The 5,545-nt window shown below is 45.3% G+C and overlaps 1 pseudogene; it reads left to right on the top strand.

The window, feature by feature from the left end:
- The first annotated feature begins 644 nt into the window (after positions 1-644).
- LOC149857116 (uncharacterized) lies at positions 645-5,345 on the top strand (annotated as a pseudogene).
- Positions 5,346-5,545: the final 200 nt, after the last annotated feature.

The raw sequence follows: 5,545 nt of genomic DNA, 5'->3' as shown, positions 1-5,545 counted from the left end.
GCTGTTCTTTATGAAAAAGAGCTGTACAACTGGTCAGAGCTCCAGTATGACACCAGAGATAGGCCTCTTGAAAGTCTCTCGGTTAGGGTCAGAGGGGAGAGCAACAAGGGTGATGTCATGGTGGGTTTCTACTGAACTACAAGGATGAGGAATATGAGACTTTCTTCAAATAGCTAGTGGAAGTTTCCTGATGTCAGGCCCTGGTTCTCATGAGGGACTTCAATCATCCTGACATGTGCTGGGAGGACATTACAGCAATGCATAGGTAATCCAAGAAACTTTTAGAGAGTGTTGGGGGCAACTCCCTGGGGCGAGTGTTAGAGAGGACAACTAGGGGCTGTGTTCTTCTTGACCTGCTGTTCACAAATAGTGAAGACATGGTGGGAAATGTAGTAGGGGATGGCAACTTGGGTAGCAGCAACAACAAGATAATTGAGTTCAGGATCCAGAAAAAAAAAAAAAGGAAGGAGAGCAGTCTTGTGAGGACCCTGGACTTCAGAAAATCAGACTTTGACTCCCTCAAGAAATTGATGGGTAGGAACCCCTGAGATGTCAGCCTAAGGAGAACAGGAGTCCAGGAAATCTGGCTGTATTTTAAAGAAACCTTTCTAAGAGTGCAGGAACAAAGCATCCTGATACACAGGATGACTAGCAAGTACGGCAGAAGACCAGCTTGGCTTAGCAGAGAAACCTTCAGTGAGCTAACACATAAGAAGGAAACTTACAAGAAGTGGAAACTTGGACAAATGACTAAAGAGGAGTATCAAAGTATTGTTCTGGCATGCAGTGATGAAATCAGGAAGGACAAAGCACATTTGGTGTTGCAGCTAGAAAGGAATGTGACACCTTTTTTTTACTTAATGCCTTTTTTACGTTGGTCTTTAAGAAAGGACAGCTCCCAGACTACTGGATATGGAAGCACAGTTTGGGGAGGAGGTGAGCAGCCGACAGTGGTGAAAGAAGAGGTTAGAAAAGCTGGACACATACAAACTGACTCGAAGGTGCTGAGGGAGTTGGCCAATGTGATTACAGAGCCACTGGCCATTATGTTTGAAAACTCTTGGTGATCAGGAGAGATCCCAGATGATTGCAAAAGGGCTACTATAGTGCCCATTTTTAGGAAAGGGAAGGAGGATCCAGGGAACTACAGGCTAATCGATCTCACCTCAGTCCCTTAAAAAATCATGGAGCAGGTTCTCAAGGTATCCATATCTTAGTACTTTGAGAAGAAAAAAGTGATTAGGAACAGTCAGCATGGATTCACCAAGGGCAAGTCATGCCTGGCCAATTATTGCACATAGTTTCTACATTGCCTTCTATGATGAGATGACTAGCTCTGTGGATATGGGGAAAAGAGTGGATGTGGTATACCTTGACTTTAGCAAGTCTTTTGACCAATGGCAATGCATAGGGGGTGTACGTGCACCCCCTGAGAGCACTGGTAAAATCCCTGACTGACTGCGCTTGCTGCTTAGGCAATAGGTGGGGGGGCAACAGGAGTGCTGGTGCCCCCCCTTTGAGCATCAGCCAGGGAACGATGCTCCTAGAAGTGGCCACAGTGATTGGCCACCTCACGATTGGCTGCGGGGTGTCTCCCCCCACACCAGTCAGTGAGATCAGCCATGGGGGGACTCCCCCAGTTGCTGTCTGGTCACTGGGGGAGCATGTGCCTGCCCTAAATAAGGTGGCACCAATTGCCCATGCTTTTGACACAGTTCTCCTACAGCATTCTCACAAGCAAGCTAAGGAGGTATGGGTTGGATATAGGGACTGTAAGGTGGATAGAAAGCTGGATTGTCAGATTCATGGAGTAGTAATCAGTGGCTCGACATGTAGTTGGCAGCTGGTCTCAAATAGAGTGTCTCAGGGGTCTGTCTTTGGGCTGCTTTTGTTCAATATCTTCAACAACCTGGAAGGCAGGATAGAGTGCACCTTCAGCAAGTTTGCAGATGACAGCAAGCTGAAGGGAGCAGTAGATATTCTGGCGGCTAGAGCTAGGATTCAGGGAGAATTAATTGGAGGACTGGTTCAAAAGAAATCTAATTGGGTTCAATAAGGAGACAGGCAAAGTCCTGCACTTAGAACAGAAAAATCCTATGCACTGTCACAGGCTGGGGACTGACTGGCTAAGCAGCAACTTTGCAGGAAATGGAATGTAGAAAAATTGGAGAGAATCCAACAGAGGGCAACAAAAATGGTTTGGTGCACATGACTTCTGAGGAGAGACTGAGGAAACTGGCCTTATTTAGTCTGAAAAAGAGAAGACTGAGCGGGGATTTAATAGCAGCCTTCAACTTCCTGAAGGGTAGTTCCAAAGAGGATGGAGCTGGACTGTTCTCAGTGGTGGCAGATGACAGAACAAGAAGCAATGGTCTCAAGTTGCAGCAAGAGAAATTTAGGTTACATATTAGGAAAAACTCTCATGAGGAGGGTAGTAAAGAACTGGAACAGGTTACGCAGAGTCGTTGTAAAATTTCCATCTTTGGAGGTTTTTTAGACCTGGCTAGACAAAGCCTTGGCTAAGGTGATCTAGTTTTGGATGATCCTGTTTTGAGCAGAGTGTCAGACTAGATGACCTCCTGAGATCCCTTTCAAACCTAATTTTCTATGATTCTGCAACTACCATACGAGTCTTTGGGACATTATTTATATGCTTCAGGCAAAGAATGCACAATGAAATAATCAACAACAAATGCCACCATAACAACCTCTCCCTCTCAGAGAGAAGGCCCATAGAATCTCTAAGATCCAAACACCCAAAAGTAATAAAACCAGCAGATAAAGGAGGACCTATAGTTATCCTTAACCATGAAGACTACATAAAAGAGGCCAGCAGACAACTCTGACACCACCTACTATGAAAAAAGAGAAGATCCAACCCCCCTTTTCACTTTAAAACTCAAAAACACCATCAAATCATTTCCATCTCAACTACAAGAATCAATCAAATCCATTGTGGGAGGGCACTGTTTGTGCCTGCCACTTTAAGAGCCTGAGACAGCAGCCTGCAGGTACCTGATTAGGGCAGCCATTTTAGATTCAGGGCTGCCCATATAAACAGGGCATTTTGCTGCTGGGAGGCCAGGCAACAACATTGCCTGACTGCAGGGATGCTAGTATCATCTGGAGGTAAGGCAGGATCTGTACGAAATGGTCCTGGGTATGACCTAAAACTGCACCCTGCTGGGAGTGGGTGGCTCTCAGTGATGCAGGAGCTCCCAGGAAATGCCAGGCCAGTTACCACCCCGGTGAAAGGTGGGGTGGGGCGCCTTAAGCCCTAGCCCTCACAACTGGGTGGGTTACCCCTTTTGTAGGGTTTGGAAGGTAGACCCGAGAGGAAGAGTGTAAGGCCATGGACTTACGAACCTGTCTGAACATTCCCCTGACTGGTCAATGCTGGGGCCAGGACCGGAAGGGTCAAAGGGTCAGGGACCCACCACGAGGAACACCCAAGAGCTGAGGGCCTGGGGTTCCAACTGGCCTGGTGGTGGGCCAGGGCTAGTAGCCCAAGGTCCCAGGGGGGACCACAACTGTGAGAGGGAAGCAGCTCAGGAAGCTATGATACCAAGAATGAAGGTGGATTAGGCTGTCATAGGCAGGTTCAACAGTAGGATTTTGGGGCCCAGTGAGGGGCCGTTGATTGTGAGAACTATGGGTGCCATCTGTGAGGCTTGGGCTGTGGTGTAGGGGAGGAACGGAGCTGCAGATAGTGCTCCCTGGCATCGGGGCAAGAAATAGGCAGTCCCCCGCTTTATTAAGATCAATTAAATAATTAACAGCAAGGCGTGGCAGATGAGAAGGTGGGTGGTTAGCCCAGAAACGGGTGGGTGGGCCACAGTGAAATCGGCCCAGAGCAGGCCCCCTGTTATATCCATCCTAAAACCTTTTGTCACCCAAAAGGTGAGTTTTGTCCAAGACGCAACAGATTTTCTGCAAAAAAGTAAAAACATAGACAACCTTCTCAGTAATACCCTCCTAGCCACCATGGTTATATACCAACCTCCCATACCATGATGGGATCCAAACTTGTCTTACATATTTACAAGAGCAAAATTACAATTCAAAGTACAGATCTGAAGATATTACTGAACTTATACACTTTATCCTCACACACCACAACTTCATTTTCAATAACCAACACTTCCTCCAGATGATGGGCACAGCTATGGGCACCAAAATGGCCCCACAATATGCCAACCTTTTTATGGGCCACTTGGAAGAAGAATTCATCCAAGAACTACACCATCAAACACATGCTATGCTTAAGATATATAGATGACATCTTCATCATTTAGACTGAAAACCTGAAATTCTGATTGATCTCCATTACAAATTGAATAATCATCACCCCTCCATCAGACTATCTCTTGAATACGCCAGCACCAACATTTCCTTTTTAAACACTATAATTGATATCCAGAATGGTAAAATACAAACCACAATATATAAGAAACTCATGGACCAACATACATATCTGCATATAACCAGCAATCACCCTAAACACACCAAGAAAGCTGTAATATACAGCCACGCCCTCCAATACCACAGACTTTGAACTGAGAAGAACACTCACGATTGTCACCTCACACAGCTCAAAAGGGCCTTCACTCAACAAGGACACTCCTCCAGATACTTTTGAAAGAGCCACCCAGATACCACATGTGAAACTACTGCAGTACAAAAAGAAAATCCCCACGAATCACACATCATTAGTTTTGACATACCATTCCTCCCTGGAATCTCTACGGAAAATCCTCAAACAACTGCAACCCATACTAAAAGAACACCCAGTTCTCAATGAGATCTTCCTAGAACTACCCATCCTAGTCTTTAAACAAGCACCAAACCTCATCAGTTTCATTACCAGAAGCAAACTTACTATGGCCCCCCAAAAACTAAATGGATCCAGACCATGCCAGGATGAGAAATGTAAAACCTGTCAACATATCTCCACCTCTCTCACAATAACTGCACCCGACAACAGAACCATCACCTTTCCTGGATATTACACCTGCACTTCCAGAAATGTAATACAGCTCATCCAGTGCGCTAAATGCCCTTACGGAAAATATGTAGGAGAAACCAAACAACAAGCGCATACCAGAATGAATCCACATTGAAAATCTATCAAAGATAAAAATACCCAATTATCTGTGGGTGCACACTTCTTACAAGACAACCGCTCTCTCTCCATTCTCCCAGTTCTACTCCTCAAAGGAAATTTTCAATACACCTGTCATAGATGAGCCTATGAACTTCACTCCATAAATCTACTGGGTAGAAAAAATCATGGACTAAATATAGCCATTGGATTTATGGAGCATTATAACCTGCCTGCCATCTGATAATCCCAGACCTGCATTTTGTATATTGGCTTCTAATCCATTCAGGAGAACACAAAACAACAGCAGACTCCCCCTATGCCTGAAGAAGGGTGTTTGTGCCCCAAAGCTTGCAAAGAAAAGTTTTTCCAACTATTTAGTTGGTCTAATAAAAGGTATCACATTTACACAAAGAATCGTGCCTGCCTTTACTCATCACCCAT

This window comes from Crocodylus siamensis, chromosome 9 (genome assembly GCF_052110815.1).
Source record: "Crocodylus siamensis isolate JL-2025a chromosome 9, ASM5211081v1, whole genome shotgun sequence".
NCBI lineage: Eukaryota > Metazoa > Chordata > Crocodylia > Crocodylidae > Crocodylus > Crocodylus siamensis.
Note: the sequence above shows the minus strand (reverse complement) of the source record. Positions and strands in the feature narration are given on the sequence as shown.